General features: G+C 43.7%; 2 long non-coding RNA genes across 3 annotated transcripts in view; one reads left to right on the top strand and one right to left on the bottom strand.

The window, feature by feature from the left end:
* Positions 1–2952: 2952 nt before the first annotated feature.
* LOC129145804 (uncharacterized) overlaps positions 2953–18893 on the top strand; it is a 108851-nt gene continuing 92910 nt past the window's right edge. Inside the window, exon 1 of the long non-coding RNA XR_008551880.1 lies at positions 2953–3063. This is a non-coding gene — a long non-coding RNA (uncharacterized LOC129145804). The remainder of the gene's footprint in view (positions 3064–18893) is intronic.
* Positions 5572–18893, bottom strand: part of LOC119245309 (uncharacterized) — a 28118-nt gene continuing 14796 nt past the window's right edge. For both annotated transcript variants that reach the window (XR_005125261.2, XR_008551878.1), the window contains exons 2-3: positions 10554–10684; positions 5572–6933 (exon numbers count right to left, since the gene is read on the bottom strand). This is a non-coding gene — a long non-coding RNA (uncharacterized LOC119245309). The remainder of the gene's footprint in view (positions 6934–10553; positions 10685–18893) is intronic.

Genomic DNA, 18893 nt, shown 5'->3' with positions numbered 1-18893 from the left:
TACTGGGACCCAAATACGTCACAGCTTCAGAGATCACCCAAACAGGGTATAACAGGACAGGGAATCTCTGCACTCACTTCTGTTGGGCCTTGGTTGAGTGCTGCTCCTGGTATGTGGGGAGGGGGACAGTCATTCACTGGCACTCTGGTCAGCCCTACAGGTGGCAAAGCAGACTCCATGATCCAGCAAAGTCCTCACGTTCACATGCCAATCACTGTCCTTACTGGTTTCTCATACTTTTTTTTTCAATTTATTTTTATTTTTCATTTTTGCATAGAAGAACTGGGGTGTAAGCCAGAGGTGTAGGGGTTGAGGATTCACCAGAGACAGAGAGGGGAACAGAACAGGTAGATTTACCAAAACACACTGCTTAACCCCTAGGCCACCAGGAAGGCCCTGACTTCTCATACTTGGTGCCACCATGCACTTTCTGTAATCAAGCCAGAGCCAGAATAACAGTTGTTTTGTTCAACATAGGCAGGATTCGTTTTTCTCATCAACATTGAAGTGAAACCATGGTGAACAAAGTGACATTATTCAAGAAACTGGTTTTGCTGTACATCATTTTGCTTCAAGTCACAGTTTCCAAAAACTTATCAAAACAAGGAAGATGTTGAGTGAGGATTAACCATACTAGATTAGGAGCGCCAGCTCCTGTGCTCTGAAGCCTGCTGAGTCATTCAAACCAGTCAACCCACAAGGAGCCTGGGAGGCCTAGGTAACACCGCTCTGCTGGCCATAAGCTGCCCCCCTAGCAGCAGCAGCTAACTCGACTCTGTCCCTGGGAGCAATCCCTGTGTGAGCCTAAGTGGTAGCTTTGACTGTAAGTTACAAAGACTTCTTCTGCTTGTCCCCTATATGAGTGTGGAGTCATGTTCTGCCATCAAAAGGATGGCTAAATCTTACACAGCAGCCTCTGAACTGGAATCCCTGGGTCTGCCACTTAATCGCCAAAGGCGCCTATGAAAGTCACTGCAGCTCTCTGAGTCTCAGTTTTTTCATCCATCAAGCAGGGCTATAAAGAGCAAATTCAATAATTTTTCCCCTCCCCCTTTTGTTTGCCCAGAGTCAGTTGGGGCATGGGAGAGCAGGACTGAGCAAGTGTTTAGGGCTGGGAATTTGGCGGGGGTAGGAACACTTCTCCATGGCCTGGACATCTCAGGATAAAAATATTAACTATTTCATCCATTGAGGGGGAGAAAGTCTATAGCTGTCAGCAGGAGCCACCTCTTGCCCTCCTGCTCAGGGGCCCGTCCCCCACACCAGGGGTAGAGAGAGGGCCCAGGAGGACAGTGAAATGAAAAACACCGGTCCATTTTCCATGCATGGGGGATGTTGGTGATTCTGGAGTCAGCTATCTTGCAACCTGTTTGTCCAGAACCTTACATCTAAATTAGGTCCCTCCAAATTTAATAAATGAGGTTTAATAGAATGCACTCAGGCGGCACTGATGAAATCTGTTGTGGAAAATATTACGATTGCATTGTTTTTGTATAACCTCCTTGGAAGCTGCTGCTTCTTGTTTCTGGGCCTCCCACCTTCCCTCCCATTTACAGGTGTTTAAGTTTTTAGCTTCGCTGTGGAGCTCGGAAGCCCGTGAGAGTGGTTTCCTCTCTCTCTCCTCCATTATCCACGGCAGGGAGGGGCTGAAAGACTTGGTCTCACCCAGGTAGGGAGTAAACAAAGTCGTAAACAGTGGTTTTAAAAAGCAGTTGGTTTCACATGAAAAAGTTCTGTGTTCAATTTGTCTTCTGTACCTAGAAGACCACCGTGGCGCCTCTCCCCCAGGGAAGGGTATGGACTATTTCAGCCCTGGGAACAACCCATGTCTTGGAAATCCTGAGCTGGAATGGGGAGAGGAGGTAACTTAGTGGCAGAGAACCCCCTGCTCTCCTCATACTTAATTCCCTGACAACCCCTGAGGTAGGTCCTCTTGTTGTCACAGGTTACTGAAGAAGTTGAGACTCAGAGGGATCTAGTGACTTCCTCAAGTCACACAGCGCCAAGTGATGGAGGCGGGATATGAACTGAGCGAGGCTTAATTATTCAAAGTCTGTGGCCTTAGCTCCTTTACAAACTGCCTTCTGCCGTCTCATTTTACATGCAGGGAAACTAAGGCTCAGGAAAGTGAAACATGGGTCATGGGTAAGATCAGACTGCTTCAGAAGACAGGCAGGCAAGAGAAGTTTCCTCTTATTCATGGTCAGCCTATGTTCTATCCAGGTTTTCAATGGGCTGGATGAGACCTACCCACCTTAGTGAGGACAACCTGCTTTATTTAGGTTAGCAACTCAGCTGTTCCTCTCCTATAGAAACCTGCTCACAGACATACTCAGAATAATGTTTGACCAAATGTCTGGGTACCAGATAGTCAGTTGAGTTTACAAGTGAAATTAACCATCACAATGTTCAAAAATTGTTAATAAATATCATTTTTATTTTTCAGACGACACTTCGGTGTTCCTATTTTTATTAGGGGATAAAAATTCTGTCTACACCCTGGGATGCTATGAGATATAAATTAGATAACATCTATAGAGTTTTTTAGGGTGATATGTAGCTCCAGACATTTTCAGGAATTGAAGGCAAGGGATTATCCCAAATGACCTTTGCAGTTTTCTTTTGCTTTTAGAATTCCTCAGCACTGAAGGACATCAGTGTGTGGTAAGCATTGGCTATGGAATTGGGGAGACTCAAAAGAATAGTGATTTCTGCCCTTAGGAAATTTATAATCTCATTAGGAGAACAAAATCTTCAGGAATCCAAATATGCCTGGATTCCTGGCTGAGCCAACGTAGAGACAAGGAATATGGCAGAGACTGGCCAGATGCTAGAAATTCTATTTCTTTTTCTTGACCACACAGGAAGATCAAATGGCCCAGCTTTTAGGCCTTTGGCCAAAATGTGGCTGGCTGTTTGAAAGTTCCTCCATATTCTCTCCCCAGCTTCTGCAGTGACTGCAGAGGTCGTGTATTAAAGACCACAGAGGCTCATGATGAAAGGAACTGGGGTCCCTGAGTCATCACCTAGAGAAGAACCTTCCAACCTGCATGGAACTGTGAGGTCAGTGGGACATAAACCTGGCTTGTCTTAGGCCACTGAGCTTTGGCTTGGTTTGGTAAAGCAGCAAGCAATACCCTTTTACATTACACAGAATATATGATTCCAGAAATAGCTCTTTCCTCTATTTGCATATACTGATTTGCCCTGGAGGCTTCTGGAATAAAAGAATTCATTAGCCTCAGTGACTGGTGTTCAGATACAGCAAGCATGCACTCAGGATAGCATGGTGATAGTGATGGTGAAGGTGGTAAGTGGGGAAGACACTCAATGAGAAGAGATTGTAGAGACAAGCGTTCAAGTGAATCTGCTGGTAGGGAAAATGTTCAATGGGCTTAGTGACTCAATCTCAGCAGAAACACCTGGAAGTTGGAGGAAAAGAGTAGTTCTGGAAAAAAAAAAGGGCAACTTTTACTTTGTTCAACCTGGACTTGTCTCTGTTGACAGAGAAGGGCCGTGTTTGCAGAAATGCAAAGTGCTGCCACACTGTGGTCCCAAGCACCAGATAATAGGAGCTCCTGGGGTGCAGGGTGAGGGGTGAGTTATGCATGATAACAGGGAGGTTGGGGCCTGGAAGGGAATGTAGGAAAGCAGTGCTTCAGGCTGGGCCTTGGAGGGGTGGTGGTAGGGGAAACAGTGGCCGCAGGAGTGCCAAATACCAGGGACTGCATAAGGTTATGCAGTCTGGGGACCACCCCCCCAGCTTCTGGATGGGGACTGGAAGTTTGAATGGGGGGTCAGAAAGGGCATGGATTATGGAGCTGGAGAACCTCAGGTGCACCCTCCCCATGACTATGTTCATGCAAACCAGTGGAGGGCCCTGGGAAGGTGCAGGGCACTACCGAGACCAGGTAGTGTGTCAGTAAATGCAGATTTAACACCTAGCAGCCTGGGCAGAGAAATGCCAGTGAAGATTCACAGCCAAGGAATCACAGGGGCACCAGTGGGCTCAGCCTTGCTGCCCAAGGACACCGGAAGATGGATTGTGACTCTAAAACATTGCAACAAGGCCCCAGTGGTGGGGGACCCTTGCTTTCTTTCTACCTTGCTCCAAACAGTTCGCAGTTTCAGGCTTAGCTGTCAATTCCCTTCCCCTGCCATCTCTCGATAGGAAATAGCAGCCCTCATTCAGCACCCGTGTTCTGTCTCTCACCAATTTTTAGCTGCTTAGAAAAAAGAAATGCACATAAAAAGAAATGCAATTTAAAAAAATGCATGGCTGTAACTGATTTATTAATAGCCCATAATGCTGGTAATAGGCAATCTATAAGTCTGTTCTTAAGAATTTATAGGGCAAATATTCCAGAAACATATTAAAGACACCACTCATAAATGCCTGCAAGCTCCCATCTATTAACTTAGGTGGTGGGAGAATATCATTATCTGTAAGAAAACAAACAGAGATCCAGCCCCCAGGTTTGGTTTCCTCGGATGCTCAAAAAAGCACACAGTAAGTAAGCAAATTGTATGGCATGCCGTAGGCAAAGGGTCCAAGCATAGAAATCAGATGTTGGCTTTCTTAATGTGTACATGTGCATTTCAGAAAGAGTCTGTGCTCAGGACTTGCAGGAAGGGGTCACAATATCTTCACTGATAGGGCGGGGGCTGGGGAGAAGCACACGCTTGGGCTCAGGCATGAAAGCCTTTTCTTTATTCTTGATTCATCATTACTTGAAATAATTCAAAATATAAATGTGAACTATACTCACTATTGAATATTTGACAAATAATGGCAAGTGTTAAAAAATAGGGGAAAAATGAATCATATTTCACTCAGCCATAGGTGACCTCCTCTTTTAAATTGTCCTCACAAGGCCTCCCTGGTGGCCTAGGGGTCAAGTCTCAGTGCTATTACCCCAGCGGCCTGAGTTTGAACCCCCAACAGGGAGCTAACCCACATATGGCGCAGCAGACCTCTCTTGTCTTGCACACTGCTCCCCTTAGCAATGTATTTCAGTAGATCCACCTGTTCCCCACAACCCTTCCCTGCCCCCTGGCACCGCCGGCCTACACCCCAGTTCTTCTACGCAAAAATAAAAATAAAATAAATAATTTTTAAATATCATCCTTACAAAATGGTGGAGAGGTCACTTACATCAGAATTCCTGGGGTGGAGGGTGGGAACCTATGAAAAATGCAGATTTCCAGGCTCCACCCCAATCTACTGCATCAGGATATTTGGAAGTGGGGTTCTGGCACCTGTATTTTTGCAAGCAATCTGTATTTGGGGGTGTGAGAGCTGTGGTTTCTTAAGAGTTTGTAACCTCAGTACTGGTTCCCTAGTGGAAACTGCAGTCTGAGGGTGAAATCTCTTGGGAGCAGCCCACTTTCCTGTGGCCCGAAGGTGAAAACAATGAAAATACCCACCCGCTGATACACACCATGTGATCTTAGTCAGCCATAAACGCGAATGTAGTGGCGACACACGCAGCTGCAATGTGGAGGAACCTTGAAACATTATGCTAAGTGAAAGAAAACAAACAGGAAAGGACACATATTGTATGATTCCATTTATTCGCAGTAACCAGAGTCGGCACCGCCATAGAAACAGAAAGCAGATTAGTGCTTTCCAGGGGCTGGGGGGAGAGCATGGGTTATGGAGTTCCTTTTTAATGGCTAAGGAGTTTCTTTGGGGGATGATGAATGTTTTGGAGCTCGAGAGAGCTGGCATACATTTTGAATCTATCTAAGTGCCACTTTAAAATGGTCAATTTTATGTTGTGGGAATTTTACCTCAATGAAAACAATCACTTGAGAAAACAAACAGACAAACAAATGCAGATTTTTCTCTGGCTCTGTCCCAAGAGACTCTGTCCCAAGAGTCCATCTGCGGCAGCGCCCAGGATTCTGAATTGTTTGAAGGCATCTCAAGAGCTACTTTTTCTCCAGCACTAGGTTTGATTGCCCCTACCTGAGCTAGAATTAAAGCCATAAAGGAGCAGAGGGAAGACAGGGTCTGGAAAAAGGCAAGTCACCTGCAAAGTTAGAGTTTCTTTCCCTATTTCACGCATCTCGCCCATGACCTTAGTCTCTGTTATGACCTTAATCTCTGTTAAATGTTTTTTTCCCCACCCCTCAAGTTCGTGTGTTGAAACCTTACCCCCAATGTGATATTTGGAAGTGGGGTCCTTGGGAAGTAATTAGGTTTAGATGACATCGTGAATGTAGGGCTGCCATGATGTATTGTCCTTAGAAGAAGAGGAAGAGACAGGAGCTCATTCTTTCTCTGCCATGTGAGGACACAATGAGAAGGAAGCCGTCTGCAACCCAGCAAGGGAGTTCTCACCAGAAATAGATTCTTGACACCTTGGCCTTGAGTCCTAGCCTCTCATACCGCAAGCCTCCCAGTCTGCGGCAATTTTGTTATAGCAGCACAAGCAGACGTATACACTCTTAATACTTGACATTCCAATCATGACTTTGCTGATGTAGCAGCCCCAGGCTGGAGTGTCTTCTTTCTGAATCTCTCCCCAAACTTAGCCTCTACCTCAGCTCAAGTTCCAATTTCAGAAGACTTCTCCACCAACATGTCTTCCCCTCCCCAGGGCAATGGCTGTTCATTTCTAGCCCCTGCATTTAGGGAGTTGAGTTAGTCAGTCCTTGACTTCATTTAGTTTTGCTCTTCATGCATCTGTTTTCACTGGCTTCATTTTTTTTTTATCATATCAGTGTCACTTTTATCATTAAAATAATGAATATCATGCTCTGTGTTGGATGAGAATTCACCTGTCTCTCTCAGCTCTGTTTCTCTGAGGCAGGGTCCCTACCTTTCTCACCTAGGGGTTCCCCACAGGTCCCACACATATCACAGAGGACTTCTTCTCCAGAAGGCTCTCATGTTCAGCCAGCAATCACTTCTCTTCCCCTTACCTCCTGCAGAAACAACAGTGTTCAAAGCAAAAGAGTATTAGTAGTGTGGTTTATTGAGCACTTATTATGTTCTTAGCATTGGATAAATTCTTTATATATATCTTCTTGGATCCTTACAACCAACTTACAAAGAAGCTATTATAATTATCACTGTCTTATAGATAAGGGAATGGAAGCCCAGAAAGCAATTTGCCCCAAGTCAAAGATAGCAAAATAAAAAATGAGACAGAGTTGAAACTATAGCTGTGACCACTAAGTCCGTGTTTCTGACCACTACCCTTCTTGCATTTCTTGTGCATCAGTCAGAGCCCTTAGCTCTACTTGCTTTGAAGGCTGTGGTGCTCCCATCATTCATTCATTCATTCATTCATTCATTCATAAAACTTAGCAAGACATTACTGCTGGAGACTCAGAGATGAATGAATGGGATGATATCCCTGCTTGTATTTGAGATAGAGTCCTGTTGTTTGTTCACTGACAAACACCCACTTTTATTTCAGATTACTCCCTTTAGTGGGGTAATCTCTCCCCATTGCAGACAGAACGGTGAGACCATAGTTGGAGGCCTGCTCTACTCTGGTCAAGGTGTGGGCCTGTGCCCGTAGCAAGACCAGTCTGTCATCTCCTTCCTGGAACTGGATTCTGAGCAGAGGGGTGAGGGATCTGAGAGAGTCAAGGCGGTTCCCCTCCCAGCCATGGCATTGTGCCCAGATTCAACGTCCTTGGCTCCCTGGAGCATCTTTAGTGCATTCCCCAGGCCCATTCTCCAACCCTGCATTGATTTCATGAGCTCTGACATCCAGCTTCATTGCTGCTTAAGCTCGCCAGAGGCTGTCCCTGTCACTCACAACCAGTGAGCCCTGCCCTGTACGGGGAAGTAGTGTGTAAACTGGGGCACATGACATGGGGACCGATTCAGCCTAAGGGGCTGAGATGAGGCATCTTGAGAGAGGAAACCTCTAAATCTTGGAGGATGAAAAGGAATCAGTGAGATGTAGCAGGAGTTGGGAGAAGGGTGTTCATAAATAACAACTACTGACAGGAGCCCTCACTGGGTGCTTTTCTACCTTGCTGCCCATGATAACTCCTGTGGCTGGTGCTATTGCTGCTTCTATTTTATACTCCAGGCCCAGATAGGCAGTGTGATTTGCTCAAGGCCACCCAGCTAGAGAATGACAGAGATGGGATTTGAATCTAGTCCCATGAAGTTTTGGAGGCCTGATTTCACCTAGGGAGGTTCAAGGTCACTCCCCAGAGAGCCAGGCAAGGGATCCTTCTGTTCTGCTGGCCTTTCCAGCCATGTGGTTCCTGCCTCTGGCAATATTTGAGCATTCCTTGGGGAAGCCTGTGCTGTGTGTATGTGAGGCTAGTGGCTGAGATGCTTCTATTTCTTGCAGAAAGAGCCATCGTTTATTTCCTTTCAGGACAGTGGCCAATTACAGGAGTCAGGCAGCAGGCCCTTGCTAATTGCCTTTGTTGGCGGATCTCAATGCGTCCTTCACTGTGGCCCCAGCAGCAGCGGCTGCTGGACATCAGCCTCTGGGAAGAGGAGAAAGCTGCCAAGAGCAGTGAAAGCCAGGGAAGGCAGGCTTTCAGGGGTATGTGAGTGTGAGAATGTGGGTGTGCATGACTGTGCATGTGTCAGAGTATGGGCATGTGCCTGTGGAAGTGTGTGTGAATGTATGTGGGTGTGTGAGATGGAGATCGGAGGGGGAGACACAGACTGCAGTTGTCTCTCCTTCCTAGGTCCTTCCCTTTCTTATTTCCAACTACACTCCTTTTTCTTATTCAATTCTTTTTCTCCTTTCTTATACAAAATCACCAGTACATTTGGGGGGAAATTCATTTAGAAAAGCAAAAATATGGGGCCCAAACTGATTCCCTCAAACCAACCACTGTGAACAATTTGTGATCACCCACTTTTACGCTCTTTTGTCAAAAACAACCAGTGGCTTAGATTAATGTTTAGGTGATGTCAGAGCTTTGGAGACAGATTTGGCATATTTAAGGGCTTTTTGTAGATTTAGTAGACAGGATCTAGTGATGGGATAGAAAAGGGAGGAGAGGGAAGAGAGACGAGCGGGGAAAGGGTTGTGGGAAGAGGGCAAACCATGAATGGTGGGGCCCAGTGGCTTGGGCACTGGCTGGATGTGCTCACGGGGACAGGAGTGTTGGCGTGGAAGATGATCACTGTGAGCTTAGCCCCAGGGTTTGGGACGTGTTGGCAACAACTGAAAGGACATGTTGAACACGGATTGTTTCATAAGTGCTTGTGAAGAGAGATCGAGCCTGATGTGGTATTTGGGAATTGTCAACAAGTGACAGTTTCATGGTGGGCCTGAATATGGCTGCCTTGACAGAGACTAGAGTAGGCCTCAGTTTCCCCTCCCTAAGGGTCAGCCCACGTGCCTCCATCCTTCAACACTCTGACTCTAACAAAATGGATCCTTCCCTTTCCCCTGGGGTTGGGAAGTAGGGTGGGGTGAAACAAAGTGGGTTTTGAATGAAGAGAAGCATTTGATATAGAAAATGGAGATAAAATTTCCAACCTCCTAGGATCTTATCTGTACACATGGCTGGCATTGGCTGGTTCACATAAGGTGGCTTTAAGAGCAAGAGCAAGTGGCTTGTCAAGAAGCCCTGCCTGGTGGGGACTTAAGGGCGGCCATCAGACAAAAGCATGACCTTCGTCACTGCAGAATGGTGACACTTTGGGGTCCCCAACTCTCTTGCTTAAAGGCCTCCTAGTCCTCATGGAAGAATGATTGCCTCTCTTAGCATGTGGATCCATGCTCCAGGGTATAAAAATCTCATTCCAGTACCAACAACTAGGTTTGTCAGCTAAGTCTGTGGTCGCTTGAGAGCAGGTAGTGGCTGTACTGGCAGCAATAATGGAAGAACAAAGGCTAATGCCCAGCTTCTGGATTGGGGAGTGCACTGACCTTGAGGGGATGTGTCTGAATTAGTGTGTGTCAGCTACTGAGGTTAAAGTTGAAGAGAAGAAGTGGAGACTTTTCTGCCTGTTTGGGTAGGTAGTCTCCCTAAGGAAACTATAAATCTGTAAAAGGGTGGCATCGTATGTCCTTGTTTGTGATATGCTCACAGACATTTTGATAGCTTCCATTCCCCCCATTATTAGTGTGCTAGAGGATCATGTTAGTGGAAGTAGGAAGAAGATGTTACCATTGGTCTGGGGCCATGTGGCAGAATGGGTGACCTGTCATGTTCAGGCAGGAAGACATCCATGTTACAAAACTCCGCGAGTGGGCTTTGCTGAACCTTCGGCAACTAATCCTAAATCTTGGAAAGATCTTCGGCCTCTCTGAGAACCTCCAAAGCCCCCACTGGGAAGTGGGAATAATGGCATGAGAATACGATCATAATCATTTGCTTCCAATTTATGAGGATTTCAGGCCTTGTTCCCATCATCTGGTTTGTACTAGTTAACATTTATTGAGCACCTACTATGTGCCTGGCATTGCCCCAGGCACTTTACATAAGTTATCATAGGAAAAGGGATGGATAATATGTCTTCCTTTAAACATATGGAATCCAAACTTCAGAGAGTTTGAATAATGACCCAAGGTCACACATCCAAAAAGGGGCAAAGCCAAAATACTTACCCAGGGTGCAGAGCAGGTGTGTTTTCTTTTATGCCTGATGCACTAAAATAACCAGTTCCTTTTATTCAACAACTCTCAGGATGAAGTACAAAACTCTTCAGAAAGAGCTTAGCGTTGCAAAACGAAACATCCTGGAATGAGATGGTAAAAAACACATTTCAAAAGAACATAACAAGGTTTTTAAAAAATGTGTCTCCTCTCATTGTTTTTCTTTTTTCCTCATTATGAAAGCAATTCATGTTCACTGTGGAAATTTGGAAAATACAGAAAAGTATAAAGAAGAAAATAAAAATCACCCTAATCTTATTACAGGAAGAAAAGTACTGTTAACATTTGTTTTATATCCTCCCAGCATTTTTATATGCCTAAATGTACATATGTATTTTTTAACATAATTGGAAGTGTCCTGCCAATTTGCTTTCCAGAAAGGTTGAACTAATTTACTATCCTACTAGCAGTGTTTAGAACTGCTTCCTTCACCCTGGCCAGCATAGGGGATTTTCTTTTTGTCTGTGAATTTAATAGGTTTAAAAGGTAGTGCCTTGTTTCCATTTGCATTTCTTTGATTACTGAAAAGGCTGAGTTCAAAACAAATTTCTAATAGCTAATAAGCTTATTAGACACTTGTATTTGCCATATGGAGAATTGATTTTTATGTCTTTTGTTCAGTTTCTTTCACCGGAATTTTTCTTTTATATTTCTTATTGATTTGTAAGAGCTCTTTATATATGTTAGCTTTAAAATTTGGGGGTTATTGGGGATATGCATACTCTCCCCTTGGTCTTGCATATTTTCACAGTTTCTTTTTAAGAAGTTGGCTCTCTGGCTTCTTAATTTGGCTTATGATTTTGGGGAGAGGAGTAAAAAAGAGATTTATTTCTTTTAATTGTGGTAAAATATAGCATTCTTTTCCTTATGATAAAGTTTAAAAATATGAATTTAAGACATTATCCTGTCACTGTAGATTACTCATTACTAGTCCTAGTTTCTCTAGCTTGATGGTCCTCAAACATAACTGCAAATTATATTGCCCCAGATCATTTAAAAAGAGATAGTCTATAACCAACTTCCAGCTACTTAAGTAACCAGAAGGGAGAGTCATCTGTGATTTGCCTGAGTTAAAAAAAAATTCCCAATGCCTTGGTTACTCCAAAGCAATTGAATCTTGTTGGGGGCGGGGGGTGGTGGGGTAGGGGCAGTAAGAGAGGTTGAACTTGGGATTCAGTATTTTACAATCTTCCCTGGTGAGTGCAATGAGCAGCCTTGGCTAAAGACCACTGCTTTAGCCCCACTCTACCCACAAGGGGAGGGATCATTGTAGGAGGTGATATAGCCACTACAAATCAGTAATAATGCAAAGTCTAACCACCACCCCCATTTATGAAATACATAATACCAAAATGGACCTCTTTCTTCTTGGAGGAGAAAATAGAATGTGGCAAAGCTAGCAAATTTTGGGTAGTGGGATGGGATGGCATGGTTATGCTCTTCAGAAAGAGAAGTACTCTGATCTAAGCCATCTGTAGAAGAACAGGAAATGCAGAGAGAAGATGCAGTGCTGAAGTCTGGTTTTATTATGTCCATTTTACTCACAAGAGATTGAGTGCCGGAGCAGAGGTTAGGCTGAGTCATGTGTTCTGAATTTTGAGGAAAGGGGAATTGTGCCATCCATCCATCCTAGCAGGGGCGGGGGCTTGATGGAGGTTCTTTCTCCCAGGGTCTTGTCTATATTTTGAACAACTGACAATGCTGGGTAGTGGAATCTCTCTTCTCATTCTTCACCTATTGTTGGGAATTTCATGAAAAATAGCTCAAACCAAATATGCTATTTTCGGTTACTTTAGTCTAGGATTCTCCAAGCCACTATTCTTTTTGGGGACACTGTAGTTGGAAGTTGGCTAGACTCTCACATTCCATCCTTAAAGGTTGGGGGTCTATAGTCATGTCTGCAGACAACAATGTCACCTTCCGGAACCGTTACAGAGTCCCACCTACAGTGCCCAGTTAATTGGAGGTTAAATCCACACTTATTTGATACATGCAAACTCAATCCTCAGAACAGCTCTAAGAAGCTGATAACATTTTTTTATCCCCATTTCACAGATAAGGAAACTGAGGCACACAGTTTAAGTCACACAAATCTCAAGGCCACTCCGGCTGTTGAACAGTGGAGAAGAAACATCGGCAAAGGCTGGAACAATCTTCCTGCCTTGTCCCCAACCCGACCAGCCTCAAGTCCCCCCACTGCATGCTTGTTACCGCCTTTCTCCCCTTTTCTCCGTCCTCAGCCTGGGAGATCTGCTTCTCAAAGCCTTTCTTCATCAGAGTGTGACAGAGTTTCTCTCCAGAGCAGCTCCTGGCTTGTAATTACTAATCAGATGGAGGCAATCAAGCTGCATTTCCATGGCCCCATTTTCCACCCCTCACCCCCTCTAGGGACACCTTTCTGGGGGCAAGGTGACTCCTTCAGGAATTCAGATTAACATCAACAACAGGGGTGGGGAGGGTAAGAGGATGGAGAAAGGCATCAAACTCGTTTGCAAATTGCAAATGACAAGGCATCTTCAGTGCTAGTTTGCTTTCTGCTATTTTAAGGGGACTCATTTAGCATAATATTTGCATCGTTTGTGTCTTACCCGATAATTAGGAGTAGAGACAAATTCTTCTTGTTCCCAGACTAAGGGCATTGGAGTGGAGAATAAAGGAAGCTGTGGAGACCGCACTAAGGCAGTAAAACCTTTAAAAGTTATTTACCCCCAACTCCCACTCTCTTGCGAAAGTTCCCTCAACACCAGACATTCTAAACTGGGGTCACTGTTCATTGTTTGGTTTCAGGGAGCCTACAATCCCCCTGAAACTCTAAGCAGAATTCTGTGTTTATGGAATTACTCGAAATTCCATAAATTCTGGGGGGAGTATCCCTAGTGTCCTTCAATCTCAAATTAAGGATGATTCTCAGTAGGCATCAGTTTAGTTTCCCAGTGTCATCTTGATTTTCCTTTAGGAAACCGGTCCTCCTCTGCTCCCTTTCCATTTTTAGGTCTGTCCAATTGAACGTTCTATGAGGATGAAAAGGCTCCAGAGAGAGCAGCTCCCCACAAAAGAAGGCTAAGAAGCTACTATTACTGTCTGACACAGCCATGAGGGTCCCTGGTGGTCTAATTTTGATCTGGTTTCTGCCCAAGCCTGACAAATTCTTCTTCCCCTCTGATTTACTTGCAATGTTGGTGGATCATTCAGTAATGTGTCAGTGGCTGAGTGGATTTAAATGCAAAATACCGTTATCCTTCATTAAAAGGCCCGTCATCACTGGGCTTGTGTGTGAGAGTGTTTATGCAATTAGAGACCCTTGACATATGGCCCAAGAATGACCATCCCATCCTGGGGTTCCTGCTTCCCTCTCTGGGATGATCATCTTCTGACTCGGCTGCTGATGTTGATAAGGACAAAGCAAAGCCCCATGGAGTCAAAGTTATGTAAGGATTTAGGACAATGCTACTTCATTTTCACCAGTGTGATAGGAATCAGGGCAGAATCCTATTACCTTCTAGAGGAGATGCATTTTCTGTCTTTCTCATCATTGGATCCTCAGGCCTGCCTTTAAATCTGTATTCTTGGTGGGAATTGTATGGGGACCATAGCCAAGATGAAAATGCATACATTGTGCAATGTAAAAAATATATAAAATTAAAAAATTAAAAAAAATTGTGACTGCCTTAAAATTGTCTATCTTTTGACTTTTAAAAGTATAATGGGTAGCTAGGATGGGATTTGCCAATGGTTAGGAACACAGCTTTTGGAGTTGGACATAACCATGCTCATGATTCTGCCTCTTATTCATTGTGTGACATTGAACAAGTTATTTAACCTTGTTAAGGTTAAATGAATTTGCTAAGTTTTCTGAATTTCCATTGAGGAATAATGGTGTGGCAGAGACTGGTGGATCCCTAAACTATAGCCATGTCTCATTTCTTTTTCTTGTGACCACTTTCCCCTATAGAAGTTGACAAAACTGGAAACTTCCCCAGCCTCCCTTGAGTTGATGGTCACCATGTGACCAATGAGATAAAAGGGGGATTGACATAGAGTCAATTATTTTATTTATTATTTTATATATTTTTTACATGATTTTTCATTTATGCACAATGTATGCATTTCCATTTTGGTTATAGTCCCCACACAATTCCCACCCCTCTTATTTTGACCCTAATCCCTCCTCCCCCAACCCCAACCCCCACAGTGTGTCTCTGGTTTATAGTTCCTTGTTGATTTTGATTTTTACTTTATTATAATTAGTCTTTTTCCTGGTCCCTTATTTAGGTTTTCTAAATTCCTGCTACGAGTGAGACCATGTAGTATTTTTCTTTTTCTTTCTGGCTTATTTCACTGAGCATGATCCCTTCCAGCTCCATCCATGTTGCTGCAAATGGCATGAGTTTATCTGTTTGATTGCTGAGTAATATTCCATGGTGTATATGTTCCACATCTTCTTGATCCAGTCATCTATTTTGGGCATTTGGGTTGTTTCCATAGCTTAGCTATTGTAAATAGTGCTGCTATAAACATAGGGGTGCAGGTGCCCTTTTGAATTAATGATTCTGTGTCCTCTGGGTAAATATCTAGGAGTGGAATTGCTGGATCATATAGAAGCTCCATCTTTAGCAGGTTGAGGAATCTCCACACAGCTTTCCGTAGTGGTTGAACCAGTTTGCACTCCCACCAGCAGTGTAGGAGAGTTCCTTTTTCTCCACATCCTCACCAACATTTGTTGTAACTAGCTTTCTTATTAATATGTGCCATTCTCACTGGTGTAAGATGGTATCTCGTAGTTTTGATTTGCATTTCCCTGATTACAAGTGATGTTGAACTTTTCATATGCCTGTTGGCCATTTGCATTTCCTCTTTGGAGAAGTTCCTTTTTAGCTCTTCTGCCCATTTTTTGACTGGATTATTTACTTCGTTTTTGTTGAGTCTCTTCAGCTCCTTGTAGATTTTTGTGATCAGTCTTTGCCATTAGTGTTGTGTGCCAAAATTTTCTCCCAGTCAGTGGGGTGACATAGAGTATTCTGGGAATGATTTTTATCTAATGAATATGAGAGTAGTGCCTGAGGATAAAGATCTTGTTCCTTTTCTTCCTTTCTGCTTGTTGTTGCATGGGAGTGTGATGCCTGGAGCCATGGTAGCCATCTTATGACCATGAGGCAACAAATCCGTTCATGAAAAACCAGCACTCTGAGCATGATGGAAGAAAATGATGTGAAAACTTAGATCCTCAATGATGTCATTGATATGCTGAACTCACACTGGAATATTCAATTCCCTCATTAAGAATGTTCTTAGGGTTTAAGCCATTGGGACTCAAGTTTCCTGTTATTGGCAGTTGAAAGCATTATAAATGATACATCAAACTCAAGCTTGTGAGAGTAAGAAAACATATGGAGATTTCTTTTGCATAACCTCTCCAAAATGATGAACATACACCATAACAGCATTTATTATTGCAAGAAATAACTACCCAGATATCCACAGGTAAGATATGAGGAAGTATTGGGAAATTTGTGAATTGTAAAATTTAACCCATCCTTCCTACTTGGATGGATATTAGAATCGTAAAATATTAGCAGAAGGGAATCTTTAATTTTAAATTCAGCCTAACCCCTTTCATTTTAAAGGACATTGTCCCTCAAAATGGGGATGAGACAGTCCCCAGGTCACATAATGAGTTAGTGGCAAAACCAGGCCTAGAGATAAACATCTCCTGGTCTTTGTGGCCAAAATTCTTTCATCCACATTCCATGGCCTTCCATTCCTATTTTGGGCAAGCTCAAAGATTTTTTATGAGGGAGTGGGATATAAAATGAGATGCCGCATAGGGAATAATCTTGACAAATCTGTGAGTTCTGCACATGAATAGGGTCACAATCCTCAGCACATATGACTCAGCATTTTACTCCTTTTGTCAAATGTACAGATGTTCTGGGAGAGGGAGGGGTCTTAGCTGGAGGCCCTTGCTCATTAGGTGGTACACAGTATTCATTGGTTCATCAATCCATTCATTGATGAATCCATTTATTCAAGAAATATTTATTATTGAGTGCCTACTCTGAGCCAGACACTGAGTAGAATTTGTTTAATACTTAACGGAAATGAGTTGGAGCAAAGAGGGCTAAGTGAAACTCCTATCCTCGTTCTCAGGGCAAAGTCCCATAGCTTGCTAGATCAACTTGTGCCATGGTAGGGATTGATTGAGGACCCACTAGTCACAGTGGATTCACTTATGTCTGGATCCTCAAGTGCTGTAAATCCTGATGATAGGCCCCATTGCTGGGACCATGTTTTTTTTTTTTTTTTTTTTTGAGTGGGAGCATGGCTTGAGGTCTTAGTGACTTACTAACAGTTTCAGGAACATTCATACTGATGTACTGACTTCTTCCCTAGCAGGCCATGAAATCTTCATATAGTGAGAGAAAAGCTCTGAGAAGGGAGATGTATTCTTTAGTCTGAGGCAGATAAGAGTGGATGGAGTGTGAATAGACTTTCAGGTCAGAGAAGCTTGTATTCAAATTTTACACTAACTCCTACCTGGTAACCTTTGGTAAGTCACCCAAATTGTTGTGATTCAGGGGTCTATAAAATGAGGATATTACTTGCTGTAGATATTAAATGTGGTCATCTGTCTGTCTGTCTGTCTATCTGGAGCTCTTTACACAGTGGAGGGCACACAGTATCCTAAGACAAGGACTTGAATGCAAGTAGTTTATTTGGGAGGTAATCTCAAGAACTACCAATAGGGGAGTGGGGAAGTGACATAGGGACAGAGGATAAAGGGGTGTTATTAAGCAGGTTAACATTGTGATCAGTTGAAAATAAATCTCATTGGGGATTTATGGGAGATGTTGGGGTACAGACCTCAGAGTCATCCCACTTGACAAATAAAGAAGCTCAAGCATTTCTCTCCCAATTCCCATCCATTATTGGGAAGTGGTGCTATTGGGATATTAATTCCCAGAACTTCCGGTGCATTCTGAGTGGGGAGGGCGGAAGCCTCAGGCGGTTCTTGCAGAGCTTGCAGTAGAATGCTATCAGAATATGTTGGAGCAGCAGATGCCAAGGGGGTTGGATAGATTGATCTGAATTCAAAGTCATGTTCTTCCACTTATGACTAGCTGTATTTTCTTGAGCAAATCATCTAATCTCCTGGCTGCTCAGAGTGTGGTCCATGGTCTGTGGAAGCATGGGCATCCCCTGGGAGCTATTAGAAATGCAAATTTTTTTGGTCCCCTAGATAATAGTTATCTATCATTGTATAACAGTTAACCCTGAAACACTGCAGCTTTAACAACAATAATTTACTGTGTTGGCCAGAGGCTGCTTCCTTTCATTGACATGCAAGGAGCCGGTGCTTTGTGGTTAAGAAAGGAGATCTGGGGTTTGGGAGAGCTGGGGATAGAAGAAGAAAGAAGACTGATTCTTGTCCAGTACCCCTTTCCCCACATCCACATCCATGCCTATCTAATGGCTTAATTTTTGATTCCAATAAAATTAAGATGAAAATTGAAAGCTGGGGCCTCCCTGGTAGTGCAGGTGGTTGAGTGCAGTGCAGGGCTTTGAATCTGTCCACAGCCTCTGCAGTGTGTTTTTGATGCCAGCCAGCTGCAGAGATACCCACATGGCATGGCAGACCTCTCCTGTCTCTCCCGCTGCTCCCCTCAGCAGTGTGTTTCAGTCAGTCTGCCTGTTCTGTTCCCCACTCTGTCTCTGGTGAATTCTCTCACCCTCCCGCATATCTTTGTACCCCTGTTCTTACATGCATAAATAAATAAATCTCTTTAAAAAAAAAAGAAAGTTGAAAGCTTTCAGGTTTAAGAAATATTTGAGAGGCTGGACCCAAGTAGTGTTTTTCAGGGATTAAGTGAGAGCCTGACATAAGGAAAATTCTTTCTCCAATTCTGCCTGAGGCCTCAGTCCTGTTCTGGCCCCTAAGAGTTCATGGTGGCCCCTACTGGATATAACCAGGGAGCAGGGCCCTCAAACAATGGCATGCTCCCTGTTCCCTGCTTGCAGGCTCGTAGCACCACTCTTAGCCCCTTAAGTGCAGTAATTAATTTAATTCCCACAACAACCTTATGAGACGAGTTTCTGTTATTATCTCTCTCTGTTTTCTATGAGGAAAGCAAAGTTCAGAGTGGTTAAATAAATTGCCCAAGATCACACAGCCAGGGAATGGCAGAATCAGGTCATTAAATGTGACCTCAGGGTTACTTACAAGTTGCAGGATTGACATAGTCAGCTTGCATGAAATTGGTTGTCAAGCACTTGATGATAATACCTCAGGGATAT

Source organism: Talpa occidentalis, unplaced genomic scaffold (genome assembly GCF_014898055.3).
Source record: "Talpa occidentalis isolate TD23 unplaced genomic scaffold, MPIMG_talOcc4v2.1 talOcc4.14, whole genome shotgun sequence".
In the NCBI taxonomy this organism is placed as follows: Eukaryota; Metazoa; Chordata; class Mammalia; order Eulipotyphla; family Talpidae; genus Talpa; species Talpa occidentalis.
Note: the sequence above shows the minus strand (reverse complement) of the source record. Positions and strands in the feature narration are given on the sequence as shown.